Genomic DNA, 23739 nt, shown 5'->3' on the forward strand with positions numbered 1-23739 from the left:
ATCTTGTACCTGCCACTCACATATACTTTACAAATTCAATGGGGTCGTGGTTCTGCTGAAGTAACCTTAGTTCTGAGTACAGGACTATGCAGCTGACCTTGGGGCAGTGGAATTAGCATCAAACACAGATAACTTCAGGGCAAACCACAACATGAACAATAGTGTCAAACCAGTGAACTGAAAACAGACTTATTGTTGGTAGATTTTGAGAAAGGATTAGAAGAGGTGAAGGTGCTTTTAACCCTGTAAGAACAACAATGCCAATGAAACAGAGCTTTCTAGTAGTAGACCAATATTCAAAGAATGTACATGAACAGACCTATGTCTCCAATTGCATATGTTGTAGAGGATGGCCTTGTTGGGTAACAATGGAAATAGAAACCTTGGTCCTGTCTAGGTTTGACTCCCAGTTCAAGTGAATGTCCAGTGGCAGAAAGAGGGGTTATAATGAAAAGCTTAAGGGGACTGGTAAGAGATATTATAGTCAGGAAACTGGGAAAGGAATTAATATTTTAAATGTAAATTTAGAAATATCCATTAAAAAAGCAATAAAATTTGTTAAAAATAAAAAAAAAATTATGAAAGAAATAAAAGAAAAGAAATCTTCCGGTTAATCACAACTATTGACTCAGAATTTTAAGGGGTTACTGTCAGGTAATGGTATTCAGAGTAATACTAGTGGAAAGACTGATATGATGAAGTCTCATCTAGAATCACTTGTTCCTCCCAGATATTAGTGACAGACACAAACTACATTATTAGAATTCAATGCATGGAGGTGTTTTCTCTGTGCTGAGGACACAATACTTGACTTATCTTTCTTCCTTAGGACGTTTTCCTTCAAGGTAAAATGGTAAAAGCCATGAGCTCTCAGGAAAAATTATAGTGCCCCTCCCAACACCTGGCTTTTGGGATAAAGAAATGAATTATATAAAGTATCTGACTTCCAAGAAAAATAACAAGTTATTTTTCAGATCTTCTGAGAAGCATGTCAGATGCTTCTGAGAGACTCCGAGCTCCTGATTCCATATGTGGAAATCTCAGATCAAGGCTATATCTTCAGTGAACCTACTCGACCTCTACCCAAGACTCAAGGACCTTTCCCACTGACCACGTATTTCTTCCCTTTTTATACCAAGACAGAAGGCCAGCTTCATATTCCCCATGTCTGATCACTTCATCCTCTGTTTCTCCCTCCCAAATTGCTGTATACAATGCATTAAAGTACAATTAATAAACCCTAGATGTACTGAAGGGATATCTAAGAGGAAGTTGCAGTCAGGACAACACTTGTGACATCACAGAAGAAGCTCGGGCTTCCAGAATACAAGAGATTTTTCAAGGAGGGCCTAATGATGATGTCACTGAGAACTGCCGTAGACTACCTGCTGTACAGATTTCCTTACATTGACCAGATTTGAGGGTGACACTTTCAGAAGAGTCTCCTGTTTAAGAGTGGAAACCTTTACATACTAAATCTCTCTAAAGGTAGAGATTTCTCTTTGTTTCATTAGGGTTTACATGCTCTCAATGGACAAAGTTAGTTAGGGGTTTAGCATGGCTAGAAAAGATTTAGCAACATAGAGAGAAGAAGATTCTTATAGATAATATTTTATTCCCAGGTTCATTCCTGTGACATAGAGTTCAATATCCCAGGTTTCCTCTATTTCCAGAGGCCAGTATTTTGCCTACAGACCTTAATTGAATGAATATTGTATTTCACTTTCTCATTGTCCATTCCATGATAAGAGATTTTATTAATATTCCTGTATGTGTACTCAAAAATTCTGTTTCCAGTTTTATTTTCAGCAAAGCAAATGACATAATGACTATAGAATTCAGTTCTCTAGTCCTATTTGATATCAGTACTATACTATCTACTTTCCTGTGCTCCCATTGCTAGACTTGAGGGTTGGATGTTTTACAATGATTCTCACTGAAAGCCAAACATAAGATATCGGAGGATGGGCAGAAAGAAGGATGGCTTGAGGACCAGTGAAACCTCAACTTCAATAGGTTCATAATAACTTGAGGGAGTCTATTTGGCACTGTTATTTCTGAACTCTACATTCTTGAACTACTTGCTCAGAATCCATGTCACAATTCCACCTAACCACATAGCTGTAGGAGCCACAAAAGTATATATATATATACATCAGCCACCAAAACTAGATAATATTGATGTAGCTAAAAAGTGCCTTCTGCCAGCAACCTGATAAAGATATTTCCTGAGAGACACAGGTAGATCATGTCAACAACAGAAATTAATGCTAGTGGCAAATCAGTGAACTGAAACAGACCTCTTGTTGGCAGATTTTGAGAAAGGAATTCAAGAGGTGAAGGAGCTTTCAATCCCATAAGAACAACAATGTCAATGACCCAGAGCTTTCTGGTACTAGACCAATATTCAATGAATGTAGATGGACAGAGCTATGGCTCAAACTGCATGTGGCAGAGGATGACCTTGTTCATCACGAATGGAGGCAGAAGCTATTGGTCCTCTCTAGGTTTGTCTCCCAGTTCAAGGGAATGTGAATGCACAGTCAGAGGTGTTAAAGAAGAAGGGGAAGGATATGGGTAGGAATCTTATGGGCAGTTAAATGGGAAACGAAATAACATTAAATGTAAATATAGAAACATCAAGTTAAAAAAATCAATACAAATAAAGCTAAAACATAAAAAAATGAAAGGAATAAACGAAGAGAAAACTGACAGCTAATCATACCTAGTGACTCAGAGAAGTAAAGTGGTAATCAGTGGAAATATTAGTGGAAAGAATGAGATGATGAAATCTCAACTAATAGCACTGCTGCTTCCCAGACTGCACTATAGATATCCAAAACATGGAGGAATTTACTCTGAGCTAGGGACACAATACCTGTCTCTCCCTTTTACCTTAGGACATGTTTCTTCTTATCAAAAAGAGTAAAGGTCATGAGCTCTCAGGAAAACAACTGTGCCCTTCCCAACACTTGACTTTTGGAATAAAGAAATTAATGATATAAACTCTCTGATTTCCAGGAACCATAAAAACAGGGAAGTCCAGATTCTTCTGAGAGGATCCCATCTCCTGATTCCCATAGGTGGGAGGCTCAGATAAAGGCTATCTCTTTAGCATTCCCACTAAATCACTACCAAGTACTCACTGAGCTATACCGAGGACCATGTATTCCTTCCTTTTTTGTACCAAGACAGATGGCCAGCTTCCTTCGTTCTCCCCATATCTGATCTTTTCATCCTTTTTATTCTCCCTCCCAAATGGCTGTTTACTCTGAATTAGAGGCCAATTAGTAAGTACTAGAGGTACTGAAGGAATATATGAGAGGCAATTGCAGTCACGACAACACTTGTGACATCACAGAAGAAGATAGGGATCTCCAGGTTGCAAGATATTTTTCAGGCAGGGCCTAATGATGATGTCTCTGAGAACTGCCATGGCCTACCTTCTGAACAGATTTCCTTACATTGACCAGATTTGAGAGTGCCTTTTCCAGGTATCTCTCCTGTAACACAGGGGAAACCTTTATGTATTCCATCTCCAAACCTAGTGAGTTTTTTTCCTTCATTAATGGTTTCATGCTCTGAATGGAGAAAGTTAATCAGGCATTTGGCATGGGTAGAAAAAGTCTAGGAACATGGAGTGGAGGAGATTATTCTGGATAATAATTCTATTCCAAGGTCCATTCCTATGACATACACTTCAATTTCCTAGGTTTTCTTTGTTTCCCAAAGGCCAGTATTTTCCCTCCAGACCTTTAATTGATTGAGTATTGTATTTCATTTTCGTATTGTACTTTCCTTATAGGAGACTTTATATATATATATATTCCAGATTGTGTACACAAAAATTCTGTTTTGCAATTCCATTTCTGCAATTAATAAGCAACAAAGCATGCCAATATATAGAGTGAATATAACAGTGTAAATATTGTATACCTACTTGAAATGATGAAGTCCAAAATCCTTATTTTATCCAAAAATTAGGAGACAGCATTAAAGCAAAAGGACATCATAGATTATAGAATGTGGATGTCTAGTCCCATTAGATGTCAGTTCTATAATATCTACCTTCCTGTTCCCAGGGCCAAACTTAAGGGTTTTGGAGGTTTTACCATGATTCTTTATTCAGGCCAAACACAAGACTCAGCAGGATGGGCAGGAAGAAGAATGTCTTGATGTCCAGAGATACCTCAACTTCAGTAGGTTCAAAAATAACAGGAGGGAGTCTGATTGGCATTGGCCTTTGCTAATTCTACATTTTTGAACTAGTTGCACAGAATCTATCCTAAAATTCCAACTAACCACATAGCTGTAGGAGCCACCAAATATATACATAAATACATATATATATATATATGTATATATATATGTGTGTGTGTGTGTATGTATATATGTATAAGTATGTATATGTATATATATATATATATGATAGAGATAGATAGATAGATAGATAGATAGATAGATAGATAGATAGATCTGCCACAAACTACATAAGATTGATGATGCTAAGAAGTGCATGCTGCCAGGAAACAGATATAGATCTTTCCTGAGAGACACAGGTAGAGCCTGCCGATTATAGAAATGAAGGTTATTGGCAGACCAGTGGAATGTAAACGAATCTCTTGTTAGTAAATTTGGAGAAAGGATTACCAGAAGTGAATGGGCTTTCAATCCCATAAAAACAACGATACCAATGACCCATAGCTTTTTGGTACTAAAACAATATTCAAAGACTGTACATAGACAGAACTATGGCTGCAGCTGCATATGTAGCCTTGTTGGACATCAATGGGGGGAGAAGCTCTTAACCTACCAAAGCTAGTACCCCAGTGTAGGGGAATGTCAGGGTGTGCTGGGAAAGGGAGTGGTTGGTGAGGGGGAACACCTTTATAGAAGAACTGGTGGGGAAAGTGATAGGACTCTTATGACCGGAAAACTGGGAAAGTGAATAATATTTGAAATGTAAACAAAAATATCTAATATTTATAAAAGAAAAAATAAAAGTTTAACAAGCTGAACAGCCAAAGTGAAGAGTCTCAATCCCACTAGAGAGGGAGAAGAAATGAACCTCAGGAGGGAAGAGTGAGGGACCTGGGTGAGAAAGGAGACAGTAAGGGAAAGATGGGAACATGGTCAGTTATTGGCGGGGAGTAGGACTGAAACCCTGACTTTTAGCAGAATGAATGGAAACAGGCAATCTCAGGAGCTAAAATGTTGGAGGTAGTTGGTGGCTCTAGAATATTCCAGAGACCTGAGAGGTATGAGACTATCAGGACTCAGTAAAATGCCGGGAGTGTGTAGAGGGACCTTGTAGAGACTACCTCCATGTGGAAGAGAGAGCATGGGTCTTCTTAGTGGGTAATTGAGTCCATTGAAGTTGAGAGATATTAAGGATTAGTGATGGTCACTTTCTCTTATTTTCATAATTGGAGGTTAGTTTATGCTTGTGTGCTTCTGTTTCTTTTGTTGTAAAGATTAATTTCTTGCTTTATCTATGATTTTACTTGCCTCCTTGTGTTGGGGCTTGCCAGTTAGTGTCCTTTTTATTAATGGATATGCAGAAAATTATTTTATATCAGAAAAATTCCATGTCTTCTAAAACATCTAAAAATCAGTCTGACTCTCAAACTCTTCCTGGGAAACATTTACCATCAGTCATGCAATCCCCAGGACCATCGAAATCTAAAAACGGGTATCTAGAAACTTAACCGTCGGCCCAAAGGTCTTTAGGATGTTCAGCAATTTCTCCAAGAGCTTGGTGCACCTAGAGAACAAAAGAACTAAAGCCATCTTCCCAGGGTGTTTTCCCAAGAACCACATATTTCTTCTTTCCTTTTATACCAAGACAGAAGCCCAGCTTCCTTTTCCACATCTCTGATCTCTTCATCCTATTTGTTCTCCCTCCAAAATGGCTGTTTACTCTGAATTATAGGCCAATTAGCAAACCCTAGATATAAGGAAGGAATATCTGTGAGGCATTTGCTGTCAAGACGACACTTGTGACATCACAGAAGAAACTAGGGCTCTCCAGGATACAAGAGATTTTTCAGGCATGGCCTAATGATGATGTCACTCAGAACTGACATGGCTACCTGCTGAACAGCTTTCCTTATATTGACCAGATTCAAGGGTGTCCTTTCCGGGCGTGTCTCCTGTGACACAGTAGAAACTTTTATTTGCTACATCTCTTTAAAGTTACAGACTTCTCTCTGCTTCACTAGTGGTTACATGATCTGAATGGAGAAAGCTAGTCAAGGGCTTAGAAAGATCTAGGAACTCAGAGAGAAGGAGATTCTTCTGGAGATTAATTTTATTCCCAGGTCCAATCCCGTGACATAAAGTTCAATTCCCAAGGTGTTCTCTGTTTCCCAGGTGCCAGTATTTTCCCTACAGACCTATAATTGAGTGAAAATTGTGCTACATTTTTTGATTTTACATTCATTGATAGGGGACATTACATATGTTCCTGCATGTGTACTCAAAATTTTCATTTTTCCAATTCAATTTTTTGCAATAAAAATTTTTGGCTACAAATTGGGCCGAGTTATAGAGTGAATATAACAGTGTAAATATTGTGTACCTTTTTCAAATGTTGAACTTCCAAATACTTATTTTGTCCATAAATTACCAGACATCAGTTAAGCAAAGGACAACATGGACTATAGAATGCGGTTTTGTAGTTCTTTTAGATCAATTCTCTAATATCGACCTGCCTGTGGTCCCAGGGCAAGACTTGAGGGTTTTGGTTGTATTAACACGATTCTTTCTTCAGGCCAAACATCAATTTCTGGGTGATGGTCAGCAAGAAGATTGGCTTGAGGTCCAGTGAAACCTCAACTTCCATAGGTTATAAGAACAGGAGGGAGTCTATTTGGCATTGTCATTTGTGAATCCTATATTCTTGACCTAGTTACACAGAATCTAAGTATATCTTCCATCAAAATTCTTAGTAGTAGAAGCCACGAAAAGTATATATATATATATATATATATATATATATATATATATATATATATATATATATATCTGGCACCAAAACTAGATGGATTTTTGAAGCTAAGAAGAGAATGCTGCCAGCAACTGGACATAGATTTTTATTGAGAGACACAGCTAGAGCACGTCAAATACAGAAGTGAGTGCTAGTGGAAAACCAGAGAACTGAAAATGGACCTCATGTTTGTAGATGTTTAGAAAAGATTACAAGAACTGAATGGACTTTCAACCCCATAAGAACAACAATTCAACTAAGCAGAGCTTTCTGGTACTAAACCAATATTCAAAGACTGTGTACGGACAGACCTATGCCTCCAACTGCATAGGTAGCAGAGAATGGCCTTGTTGGGCCGCAATGGAAGGAGAAGCCCTTCCTGCTCCTTAGGTTTGACTACAAGTTCAAGGGAATGTCAACGTGCAGTAACGGGGGTTATAGAAGTAGGTTAGTGGCACTGCTTAGGAATCTCATGGACAGGAACCTGGGAAATAATATTTGAAATGTAAATATAAAAATATACGATTAGAAAAAGTAATAAATATTGCTAAAAAATAAAAAAGAGAGAGAAAAAGAAAAGTTAACTGCAAGCAAATCACACCTATTGACTCAGAAATCTAAAGGGTAACTTTCAGGGAATGGTAGTCAGAGTAATACTAGTGGAAAGACTGAGATGATGAAGTCTCAAATAGAAGCACTTCTCTCTCCCAGATATCACTGTCTAACACATACTGCACTATAGGAATCCAAAGCAAGGAGGAGTGTACTCTGAGCTGAGGACACAATACTTGTCTTTCCCTCCTTCCTTAGGATCTTTCTCTTCTCGGAAAAGTTATAAAAGCCATGAGCTCTCAGGAAACAACTGGGCCCTTTCCAATACCTGGCTTTTGGAATAAAGAAATTAATGATATAAACTCTCTGATTTCAATGAGCAGGGAAGTCCAGATTTTTCTGGGAGACTCTCAGTTCTTAAGTCCTATATGTTGAAGGCTGAGATAGAGGATATCTCTTCAGCAAACCCACTCAACCCCTAACCAGGAAACACTGAGCTTTCCAATGGACCAAGTGTTTCTTCCTTTTTTAGACAAATACAGAAGGCCAACTTCTTTCTCCCCATCACTGTTCTTTTTACCCTCTTTCTTCTCACTCCCAAATGGCTATTGACTCTGAATTAGAGACCAATTAGTAAACCGTAGAGGTACTGAAGGAATATCTGAGCGGCAGTTGCAGACACAACAACACTTGTGACATCACAGAAGAAGATAGGGATCTCCAGGATAGAAGAGATTTTTCAGGCATGGCCTAATGGTGATGTCACTGAGAGCTGCATGGACTACCTGCTAAACAGCTTTCCTTACATTGAACAGATTCGAAAGTGGCTTTTCAAGGAGTTTCTCCTGAGGCACAGTGGAAAACTTTACATACTACATCTCTCTAAAGCTAGATACTTCTCTTTGCTTCATTAGTGGTTACGTTGTCTGAATGGAGAAAGTTAGTCAGGGACTTGGAATGGGAGAAAAGGTCTAGGAACATGGAGAAGAGGAGATACTTTGAATAATAATTTTATTCCCAGGTCCATTCCTGTGACATACACTTCAATTTCCCAGGTTTTCTCTGTTTCTCTAAGGCAAGTATTTTCCCTACAGACCTTCAATGGATGAAATATTGTATTAATATTTTTCTACATTCCTTGAGAGGGGAAATATATATTCCTGAATGTGTACTCAAAAATTCTTTTCCAATTCAATTTTTTGCAATGATTTTGGCAAAAAAGGGGCATAGGTACAGAGTGAGTAAAACAGTGTAAATATTGTGTACCTACTTCAAATAGTAAACTCCCAAGTCCTTATTTATTTCAAAAATTTTCAGACATCAGTAAATCAAAGGACCACATGGAGTATCAAATTTGTTTCTCTAGAACTTTTTGATATCAGTACTACAGTATCAACCTTCCAGTGTTCCAGTGACAGATTTGAGGGTTTTGGATGCTTTTCCATGATTCATTCTTCAGGCCAAACAGAAGATTCAGGAGGATGGGCAGGGAGAAGAATGACTGAAGTCCAGGGAACACTGTACTTCAGGAGGTTCATAAAGAAAGGAGTGACTCTATTTTCCATTTTCATTTGTGTTTTCTACATTCTTTTTTTTCTTCTTTCAGAGCTGGGGACCGAACACAGGTCCTTGGGCTTACTAGACAAGCGCTCTTCCACTGAGCAAAATCCCCTACCCGGATTCTACATTCTTGACCTAGTTGAGCAGAATCCATGTTAAAATTCAACCTTACTTCCTCACTGCAGGAGCCATCGAACTGTATATATATATTGTATATATATGAATGCCACAAAAACTCGATAATATTGATGAAGCTAAGAAGTGCATTCTGTCAGTAACCAGATATAGATCTTTCCTTAGAAAAAATTCATAAATGAGTGCTAGTGGCAAACCAGTGAACTTAAAATGGACCTCTTGTTGGTAGATTTTGGGGAAGTATTACAAGAGGTGAAGGGGTTTAACCTCATATGAAAAACAATGCAAATGAATCAGTGCTCTCTGGTACTAAACCAATATTCAATGTAAGTACAGAGACACAACTATGGCTGGTTATGTCCTCCTTAAGCATCAATGGAAGGACAACCCATTTGTTCTCCCTGGGTTAGACTCACAGTTCATTGGAACGTAAAGGGGCAGTATGGGGCATAATAGAACAAGAGCAGGAGCATGGTTAGGGATCTTATGGGCAGAAAACTGGGAAACGAAATAACATTTCAATATAAATATAGAAATATCCAATTAATAATAAGGAATAAAATATGGTAAAAAATAAAAAAAATAAAGAAATTAAAGAAAAGAGTACAACCAACTAATAACACCTATTTACTCAGAAATCTAAAAAGTCATTGACAGGGAATGGTAGGCAGAGAAATACTAGTGAAAAGACGGGGACAATGAAGTGGCGAATAGGATCACTTCTCTCTCCCAGATAACAGGGTCAGACACAAACTGCACTAAATGAATCCAAATCATGGAGTAATTTACTGTGAGCTGAGGACACAATACCTGTATTTCCCTCTTCCTTAGAAACTTTTTCCTCTGTGACAAAAAGAATATGTGTCATGAGCTCTCAGGTAAACAACTATTCCCTTCCTAACTCTTGAATTTTGTAAGAAATTAATGGTATAAACTCTCTGATGTACAGGAACCATAACAAGCAGGGAAGTCCAGATGCTTCTGAGAGGCTTCCAACTACTAATACCCATATGTGGAAGGCTCAGGTCAAGGATATGTCTTCAGCGAATCCACTAAACACCTGCGCAGGACTCACCGAGCTTCCCTATAGACCACATATTTCTTCCATTTTTTATACAAAGACAGAAGGGCAGCTTCCTCCTCCCCATCCCTGATATCATCTTCCTCTTTGTTCTCCCTTGCAAATGGCTCTTTACTCTGAATTTGGAGCGAATTAGTAAACCCTAGAGGTACTGAAGGAATATCATCAATTCAATTGCAGTCAGGACAACACTCGTGACATCACAAAAGAAGCTAGGCCTCTGCAGGATAAAAGAGCTTTTTCAGGGAAGGCCTAATGATGATATCAGTGAGAATTGCAATAGCCTACCTGCTGAACACCTTTCCTTACATTGACCAGATTCGAGTTTGCACTTTCTTGGTATGTCTCCTGTTACACAATAAAAACCTATACATAACCCATCTCTCTAAAGCTAGAGACTTCTCTCTGCTTCACTAGTGGTTACATGCTTTCAATGGAGAAAATTAGACAGGGACTTGGCATGGGTAGAAAAGATTTAGGAACATGGAGTGTAGGAGATAATTCTAGATAATATTTTTATTCCCAGTTTCATTCCTGTGATATACAGTTCAATTTTCTCTGTTTTCTCTGTCTGCCAAAGGCCAGTATTTTCCCTACAGACCTTTAATTGAATGAATATTGTATTTCAATTCCTTATGGTTAATTCCTTGACAGGGGATATTGTAAATATTCCTCAATGTGTACTCGATAATTCTGTTTTCCAATTCCATTTTCTGCAATGATTTTGGTCACAAAGGGTGCCCAGCTATAGAGTGAGCATAACAGTTTAAATACTGTGTACATCCTTCAAATGATAAACTCCCAAATCCTTATTTTAACAAAAAATTACCAGACATCAGGAAAGCAAAGGACATCATGGGTTATTGGATTTGGTTATCTAGTCCCATTTGATATCAGTACTACGCGATCTGTCTTCCAGTGTTCCCATGGTCAGACTTGAGGGTTTAGGATGTTTTACCATGATTCTTTATTAAAACCAAAAGTAAGATACCAGATGATGGGCAGGAAGAAGAATGGCTTGAGGACCAGTTATACGACTACTTCAATAGGTTCATATAAACAGGGCGGAGTCTATTTGCGTTGGCATTTTTTAATTCTACATTCTTGACATAGTTGGGCAAAATCCATGTGAACATTCCACTGGACGAAAGAGGTGTAAGACGCACCAAATCTATATTTGTACTCATCAGACAACCAAACTAGATAGGAATGATGAAGGTAAGAAGTGCATTCTGCCAGGAGCCAGATATAAATATTTACTGAGAGACACAGATACAGCATGTCAAATACAGAAGTGAATGCTGGGACCAAACCAGAGATCTGAAAACGGACCTCTTGTTGGTACATTTTGAAAAGATTCGAAAAGCTGAAGGTGCTTTCAACACTAGAAGAACAACAATGCCAGGGAACCAGCGCATTCTCATAATAGACCAATATAAAAAGAAAGTACATGGACTAACCTATGCCTTAAAATGCATATGTGGCAGAAGATGGCCATTTTGGACAACATTGGAAAGAGAAGCCCTTGTACTCCCTACTTTGTCTCCCAGTTCAAGGGAATGCATTGCGGCAGAAAGGCTGATTTGAAAGAAGGAAATGGAATGCGTAGTAACCTTATGGGCAGGAAACTGGGAAAAGAAATAATATTTTAAAAGTAAGTATAGAAACATTCAGTTAAAAAATCAAATTTTGGTAAAAAATAAAAAAAGAATGATATAAAAGAAAGAGAGTTGCCGAGTAAGACATATTCATGCAGAAATCTGAAGTGTTATTCAGAATAATACAAGTGGAAAGACTGAGATGATGAAGTCTCAACTACAAGTACTTCCCTTTCCCAGATATCAGTGTCAGACACAAACTGCATTATAGGTATCCAAAGCGTGGAGGAGTTTACTCAGAGCTAGATACTTCTTTTTCACTTCTTCCTTAGGACCTTTTATACTTGACAAAAAGAGTGAAGGTCATGATGCCTAATGATGATGTCACTGAAAACTCTCATGGACTACCTGATGAACAACTTTCCTTACATTGACAAGATTCAAGTTTGCACTTTAAAGGTATGTCTCCTGTGACACAGTGGAAACCATTATATATTCCTTCTCTCTAATTCACTAGTGGTTCTCGCTGATTCACTAATGGTTACATGCTGTGGCGCTTGACATGGTTGAAAAAGATTTAGGAACATGGAGAGTAGGAGATTCTCCTATATAATATTTTTATTCCTAGGTTCATTCTTGTGACATATAGTTGAATTTTCTAGGTTTTCTCTGTTTCCCAATGACCAGTATTTTCCCTACAGACGTAAAATTGAATGAATATTGTATTTCAATTTCTTTTTTTTTATTAACTTGATTATTTCTTGTATACATTTCCAGTGTTAGTCCCTTTCCCAGTTTCCGGGTAACATCCCCCTCCCCCCTACCCTTCTTAATTGGTGCTCCCCTTCCCATCCTCACCCCATTGCCACCATCCCCCCAACTATCTAGTTCACTGGGGGTTCAATCTTAGCAGGACCCAGGGCTTCCCCTTCCACTGGTGCTCTTACAAGCTCTGGAAAAAAAAGAACTTAAATATCCTGTATTTCAATTTCTTATTGTAAATTCCTTGTTAGGGGACTTTGTAAATATTTCTCAATACACACAAAAATTCTGTTTCCAATACCATTTTCTGCAATGATATGGTCACAAATGGGGCCCAGCTATAGAGTAACTATAATAGTGTACATTCTGTGTACTTACCTTAAATGCTAATCTCCCAAATTCTTATTTTGTCGAAAAATTACCAGACATCAGGAAAGCAAAGGACAACATGGACTATTGAATTCTGTTTCTTGTCCCATTTGATATCTGTACTACCCTATCTATCTTCCAATGTTCCCATGGCCAGACATGAGGGTTTAGGATGATTTACATGATTCTTTCTTCAGGCCAAACGTAAGATACCATATGATGTGCAGGGAAAAGGATGGCTTGAGGACCAGTTATACGTCTACTTCAGGGTTGGGGATTTAGCTCAGTGGTAGAGCGCTTGCCTAGCAATACAAGGCCCTGGGTTCAGTCCCCAGCTCCGAAAAAAGGAGAAAAAATAAAGTTTACTTCAGTAGGTTCATAAAAACAGGGGGAGTCTCTTTGAAATTGTCATTTTTGAATTCTATATTCTTGACATAGTTGTTCAGAATCCATGTTAACTTTCCAATTAACTTCATAGGTTTAAGAGGCACCAAAGTACATATGTATACATCAGACAAAAAACCTAGATAAGATTGATGAAGGTAGGAAATACATTCTGCAAGGAACTGGGTACAGATATTTACTGAGAGACACAGATACAGCATGTCAAATACAGAAGTGAATGCTAGTAGCAAACCAGTGATCTGAAAACGGACCTCTTGTTGGTAAATTTTGAAAAAGGATTAGAAGAGCTGAAGGTGCTTTCAACCCCATAAGAACAACGATGCCAGTGAACCAGATCTTTTTAATACTAGACCAATGTACATAGAAAGTACATGGACTGACTTATGGATACAAATGCTTATGTTGCAGAGGATGGCTTTTTTCGGCAACATTGGAAAGAGAAGCTCTTGTCATTCTTAGTTTGTCTCCCAGTTAAAGGCAATATCATGAGGCAGAAAGGTTGGTTAGAGTAGAAGGAAATGGAAAAGTTAGCAATCTTATGTGCAGGAAACTAGGAAGGGAAATAATATTCAAAATGTATATATAGAAACATCTCGGAAATCTGAAGTGGTAGTCAGAGTAATAGTAGTGGAACGACTGAGTTATTGAAGTCTCCACTAGAATCACTTCTCTCTCTCAAATATCAGTGTCAGACCCAAACTTCACTATAGGTATCCAAAGCATGGAGGAGTTTACCGTGAGTTAGGGACACAATACTTGTTTTTCCCTTCTTCCTTAGGACCTTTTCTTCATGAAAAAAAGAGAGGAAGCCCCGGGTCCTGCTTATATTGATCCCCCAGTGAACTAGATTGTTGGGGGGTGGGCTGCAATGGAGGAAAGATGGGGAGGGGAACACCCATAAAGAAGGGGAGGGGGAGGGGTTAGGGGGATGTTTGCCAGAAACCGGAAAAGGGAATAACAATCGAAATGTATATAAGAAATAGTCAAGTTAAAAAAAAAGAAAGAAAAAAGAAAAAAGAAAAGAAAAAAAAGAAAAGAAGAGTAAAGGTCATGACCTCTCAGGAAAACAACCGTGCCCTTCACAACACTTGGGTTTGGAATAAAGGAATGAAGGATATAAACTCTCTAATTTCCAGGAACCATAAGAACAGGGAAGTTCATTTGCTTCTGAGAGCCTCACAGTTCCTTAGTCCCTTATGTAGAATGCTCAGATCAAGGCTATCTCTTCAGCGATACCACTCAACCCCTACCAAGGACTAACTGAGCTTTCCAAAGGACCATGTATTTCTTCCCTGTTCTTTATACCAAGATAGAAGGCCAGCTTCCTCCCCATTTTGTATCTCTTCATCCTCTTCATTCTTCCTCCGACACTAAGATTTACGGAACCAACGAGGATAAACAAGGAGAAAGGGCAAAGAAAAATGCTTGAATTTCACTCAGAAGGAGGAATAAACTAATTAGAGGAGGCAGATGGAAGGAAAGGATTGGGTGCCTAAGGGGATGGGAAGGGAAATGTGGTTTGAGAATCATTTCTTGGAAGAGACGAGCAAGAGGGACAGAGGGCCAAGAGAATAAAGAGAAATCAGTGACAGTCCAGGGTGGGCGCTATCTCTGATTTACCAGCAATCTGGGATGGGTGAGGCTACACTGGTGTCCATGAGGGTGACTTTAGCTGAGACTCGTAACAGTGGGGATACAGATACTGAAATGATCAATTTCTGTAGCCACAGAGGACCCAAGGTGGAAGGATAAGGACCCAAACCCACCCCCAAAATTTTGACCCAGAAATTGCCCTCAGTGTAAGAAACACAGGGACTGAGATGGAAGAGGAAATGAGGGAATGGCCAAAGGATAAGTGGCCGGATGTGAGACTTATCCTATGAGCAAACGACAAACACTGACATTATTAATGGTCCTTTCTTATGTTTGCATTTTATGTTTATTTTCCTCTGCGAGGCTCCACCAAGGGACGACTGACACTGAAGCAGACGCGCACGGTCAAATATCAGATGGAGCTCAGTGAGTCTCACTGAAGAACTGAAGGAAGGACTGAGAGAGGTAGAGAAGCACAATGGTCACCACGTGGGTTCACTAAACCCGTTGCCTGTCTGTGGATCCTGTTCTCCTACCCGGGCTGCGTTTTCAGGACCTGCTGGGAGACAATGAATCTAGTCTTGCACAGACTTGATGTGCCCGAGGAGGGGATGTACCCAGAGTGGTCCTCTGCTCATTCAGTGTAGAATGGGAGAGGATAGGAGGAGGTACTATAAATGGTGGGAGCCTGGAGGAGTGTGGTTGACAGGGCAGCATTAAGAATGTTACCTGGTGAATATGTACAAACACTTTAGCAAGGGGCAAAGGCATGACATCATGGGGACGGGGGCATGGCATCATGGAGGTGGGGCATGACATCATAGGTTTGGGGCATGATATCATAGGGGTGGGTGAATGACATCATAGTGGTCGAGGCATGATATCATGAAGCTTAAGAGAAAATAGATGAAACTAGAAAAAAAAAATCAGCCCAAGAGGGAACTGAGACCTAGAGACACAAACATGTAAGGCGTTTACCTATGCATAGTATCAGCTGTGCGATTAATCATATTATATCTACAATCCACAAAGGCAGAGAGAACAACGGAAAGGAGAAGGCCCGTGAGGGGAAAAGCATAGACCTATCTGAAATGAAAAGTTGAACAGATTCTGTGAGTGAGTGAGGGCGACTGAGGACAGAAGCGGAGGGTCAGCGGGGAAGATGGAGGGATAGCGCGGTGCAGAGAGAAACAGCCAGAAATAGGGAACATACGAGTTAATGTGGAAACTCGATGAAAACACTGATTAATTCATGGTGTCTAGAGGGCCACGTTCCTGAGGATTTAATCTGACAGAGAATGCAGAGTACGAACCTGCAATCCTTTGAAATCGAGCAAGTAGGACTTCAGGGTCGGGGATGGGGCACATTAGGTGGAGTCAATTTCTGAGGAGGTAAAATGGAGATCCCTGAACAACAGACTGATGCTGGGACAGAGATTATAAAGATATAGCAATAGAGGACTTCCTGGTACCTTAAACCTGCAACTGATGTAAATTCACAGGAAAACCCTTCCTGCACTCTAAGGTTTGGTTAGCTGTTGTTCACCCTGAGAAATTATACAAACAATGATAGTGTGTCCCTGAATACCTTCTAACAGAGCTGTGACACTGAAATCCTTGGAAGAAACCATAATTCACTTTCACACAGACCAATCTTCTGCTGGCTGACTGTTTCCTGGGTCCACTCCATCCTTTCATACTTTGTGCACCTGGACACTCTAGGAAGGAGACAAGAGATGAGTGTATGTCTGTGTGTGTGTGTGTGTGTGTGTGTGTGTGTTTGTGTGTGTGTGTATCTGTATATTGGTTATCATCTGTGTGTCTGTATTTGTGTATATGTATGTATGTGTGTGTGTCTCTGTGTGTGTCTGTATGTGTTATTGTGTCTCTCCGTGTGTGTATATGAGTATGTGTCTGTGTGTTTGTGTATGTGTGTGTGTCTGTGTCTGTGTGTTTGTCTGTGTCTGTCTGTGTCTGTGTGTATGTCAGTTTGTCTGTCTATGTCTCTTTCTGTGTTTCTCTGTGTATCTGTGTGTGTTGCATGTGTGTGTGTGTGTTTGTGTGTGTGTGTGTGTGTGTGTGTGTGTGTCCGTCATGCATAAGCTAACCATCCTCACACAGACTGTCTGGATTGCTTTTATTTTTAGGAGGTTGGCGAATGTTTCTCTTGTCCTAAAAGACCACTCTGGTTCTCAACTCTCTCTGTGAAGCCATGACAGGTTGAGTAATTTTCATGTGTGAGGAGTCTGTCCTATTGAAACTTGCTTTCTTGGATACAATATCACTTGAAAAACACATCTCAACATTTACTATCCTTATTCCGTGATCCCTTGAGGGGATTATTCCATTATTATTATTATTATTATTATTATTATTATTATTATTATTATTATTACAGGATTATTCCTTCATATTGCTCTCTGCATTGTTACCAGTGTGCTAAAGTTCATTGACGTCAGGAAGAAAGATTTTGTTTCATATGGGTAACGTTGGATGGCCATGTCTTTGTTCTTGGAACTGAAAGATTTATTTTCATGCTCCCAAGATCAAATACATTAAAGTACAGAAAGTTCCTTGGTCTTCTACATGAGAGTGACACCAAGTTATGGAGGAATAAGACAGTTTTCCACAATGTTTCAGGCTTTGGGGATTGGTAGACATTACATAGCCATCTTTTTATTCATAGCAAGAATAGTCAAAATTATTAATAGAAGGCAGAAAATTTTAACAACATATTTTTGCTGGCTAATTTAAATTCCTGTATTGTATCTCTAAAACATTATACATTCTTTTTCAGGTCCTTCTTGAAATTGTTTGAAGAAGTGAAAACTGGTATGTGTTTATTTGTTCACATTCATAAAGCATGGCCATTGCTCTAGTGATGGACAGATGGCACAACGTTCAAGAGGCAAACTGACTTTCTTGCCAAAGCAATAAATCAACTTCATGGAGGCAGTTTCATTCTTAGGGACAAATGTTTAAAATCCCCTGAGAATGCTTCCTACAGCTATCATTTCCTGTATATTGTAATATCCTAGGAAATGGGTTCTCTCTTTGCATTTTGTTTCAAGTATTAAGATCTACAAGAAAGTTTTGATTGCGTGTATCATTTGGAGATGTTGTCTTTTTTTCTTTCCTATAGATGGATTCTGGGTTGTAGACTCTCAGGCATTTTATGATCCATCTCTCACAATAGGGGCTGCAAATGACATGACTCTTCATCAGGAATAAAGGAAAGAAGACAGGTAAAGTAATAGAGAACTCCCTGATGTATTTATCGCCTCTGAGTCTGAGATGACTGTTGTCATTAACTTGTATATATAAACTTTAACTTTGAAACAAAGTACACTCCCATGAGTTTCAGCCTTTGTACTTTTCATTGTGTAAATATTTGCAATAAAGAGAGCATTAAAAGTAATAAAGTTGTGTGATGTGTATAACTCTTTTAACAGTTTCCCTTGTATAACTTAATAGAATATATAAATGCTTTTCCTTCATGGTAAATGTAATGAAGACAATGTCTCTTCTAACAATATATGTAGTAATTTTGACCTCTATAAAATTTAATATGTGCATAACTTGCCTAAACATCCACCGCAAATACTTATGGGATACTTTCTATACTTACTCAGTGTTTTTTCCTAAATATTGTGTTAAAATGCATTTAGCAGAATAGATATTGTGGTGGATGCAGGGAGGAAGGAAAGTGAATGGGACGGGAAGTAGAGAAAGTAATGGGTAGGAGGAAATAGGTATAGTGGTTTTGCAGGAATTAGGTATAGTGATTTTGGAGGAATTAGGTATAGTGAATCCATGGAAAAGGGAATGGAAAACACAAGTGTTGGGTGGGCAACTCTAGGAAGTGCCAGAGACCTGGGAAAGGCAAATCCCCAGTGTGTCTATTGATGTGACTCTAGCACTGGGGATACAGATCCTTAATATGCCACTTCTGTAGCCAGGCATGACTCCCAGTGGTGTGACAAGGAAAAAAAAACACCCACAGAACCTTCAATCCAACATGAATACAGCCTACAACATCTTCAGAGACAAAGATAGATACAGCAGACATGGAAGGAACATTCAACCAATGATTAGCACAGATTGAGACCTACCGTGGGCAAGCACTGATCCCTGACACATTAAAGATACTCTATCATGCTTACAGACAGATTCCTAGCATAACTGTCCTCTGAGTGACTCCACCCAACAGCTGAGAGAAAGAAGTGTAAAGATTCACCACCAAACATTTGCTGGAGCTTGGGGAGTCTTTAAAAAAAATAAGAAACAGGTGAAGAATTGATGCCCAGTTGATATGAGCGACTCAACAGAAAGACCAATAGAGTCAACTCACCGGGACTCTTGGGGATTGCCAAAGACTGAACCACCAACCAGAGAGTGAACATGGTCTGACATTGAGCCCCCAGGACATAGGTAGGAAATGTGTAGCTTTGTCTTTTCACGGGTTTTCCCGACAATGCGTGTTGGCGTACCTGGAAGATGGAGCACCGATATTGGGATGTAAAGTGAGTAAATAAATAAATGAATTTTAAAGGCACAGATATCCCATCTACAGACAACTTGTTTTGGGAAAGCCCAATTCTAGTTGTTCGGTACCCACATGAAGACAAAGCCTATGGAGTGCCATGCTCTTAGAGTCCATAATCCTTTTCATTCTCTTCTTCCATCAGAGTCCCCGAGCTCCACCTGTGGTTTTGCTAGTGGATGTCTGCTTCTGTCTGAGTCAGCAGCTTAGTGGAGTCTCTCAGAGGGAAGCCATGATAGACTCTTTTCTCCAAGCATAACAGAGTGTCTTTAATAGTGTCACGGATTGGTGCTCATCCATGGGGTGGGCCTTAATCTGCACTAACCATTGGATTATCATTCCTCACTCTGTGCTCTATGCACGGCCCTTTCATTTCTTGTGGTCAGAATAAATTTTGGGCCAAAAGTTGGTGTCTCTATCACTCCATTTTGTTTGCTCTCTGGCTACAGGAGATGACTTCTGCAGGTCCATATCACTGAGGCGTTGAGTCTCAGCTAAGGAAACACCCATTGATTCATGGGCATCTCTTACCCCAGCTCTCTGCCTCTTTCTGGATATTACCTCTACCTCCCCACCCCTATCCATCTAGGCTGCTGTGTCTGGCCTCAGATTCAGATGATGTGATTACAGAGACTAGATATGCAAGGTGAGGAGATACCAGAGGGTTCCCCTCCTGCTCAGAGGAGAAAGTGCTGGGGAAAGAATTGTGAGAGGGGTGAATGGGGGGGCAGTGTGCAACATGTAAAGTGAATAAATAAACAAATTAAAGTGAAAATAACTAAATCTACTTGAAGATTAGAAGCAGGTGTGTGTGTGTGTGTGTGTAAGAAAGTAAGTAAGTGTGTAAGTAAACTTGAAGGTAAGAGCAGTTGTGCATGTGTCTCTGTGTGTAACTGTGTGTGTGATCCTGTGTGTATGTGTGTTTGTGTGAATATATATATATATATATATATATATATATATATATATATGAAGGTAAGAAGCAAGTGGATGTGTGTTTAATATTAAATTATCACATTTGAGAAAACAGTTGTCTATGCAGAAGACAGGACACCTTAGGCACTATATTTACAAAGAAATGGTGTTTGCTGAAAATTAAGAAACGATTCGGTGATTAATAGCACTATCTGTTCTTCCAGAGAACCCAGGACCGAACCCTAGCTCCCGAGTGACAGTTCACAAGTGGCTGTAATTTCAGCATCACAGAATCTCACAACCTCTTCAACCTCCTGGACATTAGGCATGGATGTGTTGCACACGGGAAAAAGCAGGTAAACCTCTTACATTTGTACAACAAAAAATAGAAAACAAAGAGCAGTTCCTGGTTCACATAATTTGATTTTGTTGAATATTCATAGTGATAATCACAGTCAAAAAACACTTTATTGATCAGTAATGCATTAAAAGTCACTAAAGTTAATGATCACATGAGTAGCTTAAAATCTATTTATTTAAAAATTTGCAATAAAAATTGGCAGTCATTAAATTAATATTTTATTAATACACAAATTAATAAACATTTATATTCTCATATAGAGCTGAAAATAATACTTCCACATATTTGTTTGGCTTTTATAAATATTGCAGCTTCTAGTTAGTTTGTTGTTGGCTTTCGTAGGAGTTCATTTCCAGGTATTAGCCCATAAACTCTATAAACTCATACAGAATATACTACAGGAACTTATGCCCTCTTGTGTTGAATCCAGGAAGGTTGCTATCTGTTTTCCTTTTTGTCTGATCAATTTTCTCTACGTACATTACAAGGATATTTTTGTTCTTGGATTCTTCCAGTTTTGTCAAGCCGATAGCTGATAACTTGGGAATATTTAATTTTTGAATATCATTTATGATGCTTTTTCCTGATATCTGCATTATCACTGTTGTAGATTTTCAAATGGATGGCCAAATGAACAGGTATTCGGGGACTGAACATGCCTTATAACTACTGTTGTTTTGACTTTTTGAAAGAAGAAATCAGAAAGGCATGGTGTTTTGGGTAAGGTACTCTGTGGGGGAAAACAGGAAGGAGGACAGAATTTGAGACATAAATAAATTAAAAAAATAAATAAATACAAAAATAAAGCAGAATTCAAACTATACAGGAAAATCGGATTTAATTGACAGGAAACAGTGTGGTTTTACATCGAAACCTAATTACTAAATTTTATATACTTTAATCAATCTAATGACCAATTCTCAAAGAATTAGAAAATTGAAAAAAAATGTTAAAAGTAACTTTGTAGGTTTACCAAATCATAGCAATAATGTTTCTAGAACTGTACACTTTCTATGAAATTATCCAATCCAGAAATCCAGTTGACATTTAGTTATTACATATCTTATGTCATTCTATTCTGTGATAATTCATTACTTTTTTTTATCTTCTGTGGCCACACCTTTGAAGATAAATAATAACTTTGCTAGAATATCTCTAAATTTGGATTTGCCTAGTGGTTTTTCTCTTTTAGGTTGAGATTATACGTACTTGACACAGATACCAAAAAGTGTTTCTTGCTTTGCTTAACACAGTTAAACATTAGGAGGATGCCTGTCATCTTAAAAACACCCAATTATGGAGCAATGAAATTATTTTAAATTATTTTCCTCTCATAGTTAAAATATTTTAATATATTTTTCTTTTGTATTTCCTTTTAAAGTAATAGAAGTTAAAAGAGAATTACTTAATGCCTATGGAAAGACTGTGTGTCTCTTCAATACTTTATGCATTGCTTTCAACATCTCGTCATTTTTTTACCAACATTTTGACCTGAGTTGTACTTACTGCATGTAAGTAGACTCAGAACAATGAGTCAGAGGAGAATATAATTATTGTCTTTCTGTTTGGGTGACTCATGCCTAAAACAATACTGTAGTTTTAGTGTCATGGTTATTTTTTAAGACTTCCATATTTTCAGCACACTTAAATGGAATTTTATTTTTCTTTAATTATATTCATAAGACTCAATATTATAATTTTATATTATTTTATTTTCTTGTTAAATAGCAACCTGAATCTAATTATCTAACACTAGCTAACTTTTATATTTGCATTCTGTCACTTGTAAACCCACTTCAATTCCTGTATAATGTGTGCATGCTTGCTTGTTTAAGTGTGTGTGTGTGTGTGTGTGTGTTTGTGTGTGTGTTTGTGTGTGTGTGTGTGTGTGTGTGTGTGTTTACCTGAAATAATGTTGAGAATCACCTGGCTGAAATTCTTTTCCACCGCCCTATAGAAATCAAAAGGTGGAGGAAAGACTACTCCTGTTCCAAAATTGTAGGCTCTGGGTGCCCAGAGCTGAAGTGTGGACTGACCAAATGGTACAAAGAGCAGAGTCTAACAATTCAATGTCCTGAAAACTACTCAGCAGTTCCAGTCCATTCAATAAATTTACATGTACTGAGGAATATGGAATTGTAACATAACGAGCTGACATCATTTACAAACAATTTCTGGAAGATTACCAAGTAGGTAAAAATAGATACAGAGAAATTTCAAGGTCCCTGAGACATCAGCATGTGGTTTAAACATGGCCCAGATGAAAATGTTTAAGTAATAGATTAATCTACTAAAGTAATTTAATAGCAAGCATACTTTACAATTGTTTGAAATTAAGCATGATGGTGAATAAAGACAACACTCTAAAACAATGTTATGTTTCTTGAAGTTTGTTTCAAGACATCAAGAAAGAGCACAGTGGTTTTGTTTTCTTTCTTTCACAGATGTTGCCCCTTTTGGAAAGAGCACTTTGGGATCCTTAATTACCTATTTATTATCAGAACTTTCTTCAGACCCAGAGTTCTTCTCAGTGGTGCCTTGACCTCTTGGTTCATTAAGCTATAAATGATAGAGTTCAGCATCGATACCACTGTGGTATGGAAGATGACCAAGAATTTATCAACTCCTTGTGGGTGGTTAGATTAGGGTCTCAATTAGTTTTTTCCCAACCCTGCAAGGCAACCTATTCCCCATGAAACAATTGCCAAAGGGGCACATACTCATGACACATTTGGGTTGCATAGTGAAGCACGGCCATACAGTGGCCAAAGGCCATGGTTGCCAATAGGCAGCACTCAGTTATACCAAAATGTGTGAAGAACAACTTCTGTGTGGCACATCCCTCCTGAGAGATTCCTCAGATCTCACTTACACGGC

The 23739-nt window shown here is 38.6% G+C and overlaps 1 long non-coding RNA gene across 1 annotated transcript; it reads left to right on the forward strand.

Moving 5' to 3' along the window:
- Positions 1–1355: 1355 nt before the first annotated feature.
- LOC134484568 (uncharacterized) lies at positions 1356–15818 on the forward strand. Its single transcript, XR_010062035.1, has 3 exons — positions 1356–1488; positions 12247–12373; positions 15407–15818. It is a non-coding gene; the product is annotated as an uncharacterized LOC134484568 (long non-coding RNA).
- Positions 15819–23739: the final 7921 nt, after the last annotated feature.

The sequence above is a fragment of the Rattus norvegicus genome, assembly GCF_036323735.1.
Source record: "Rattus norvegicus strain BN/NHsdMcwi chromosome Y unlocalized genomic scaffold, GRCr8 chrY_unlocalized_10, whole genome shotgun sequence".
Lineage (NCBI taxonomy): Eukaryota > Metazoa > Chordata > Mammalia > Rodentia > Muridae > Rattus > Rattus norvegicus.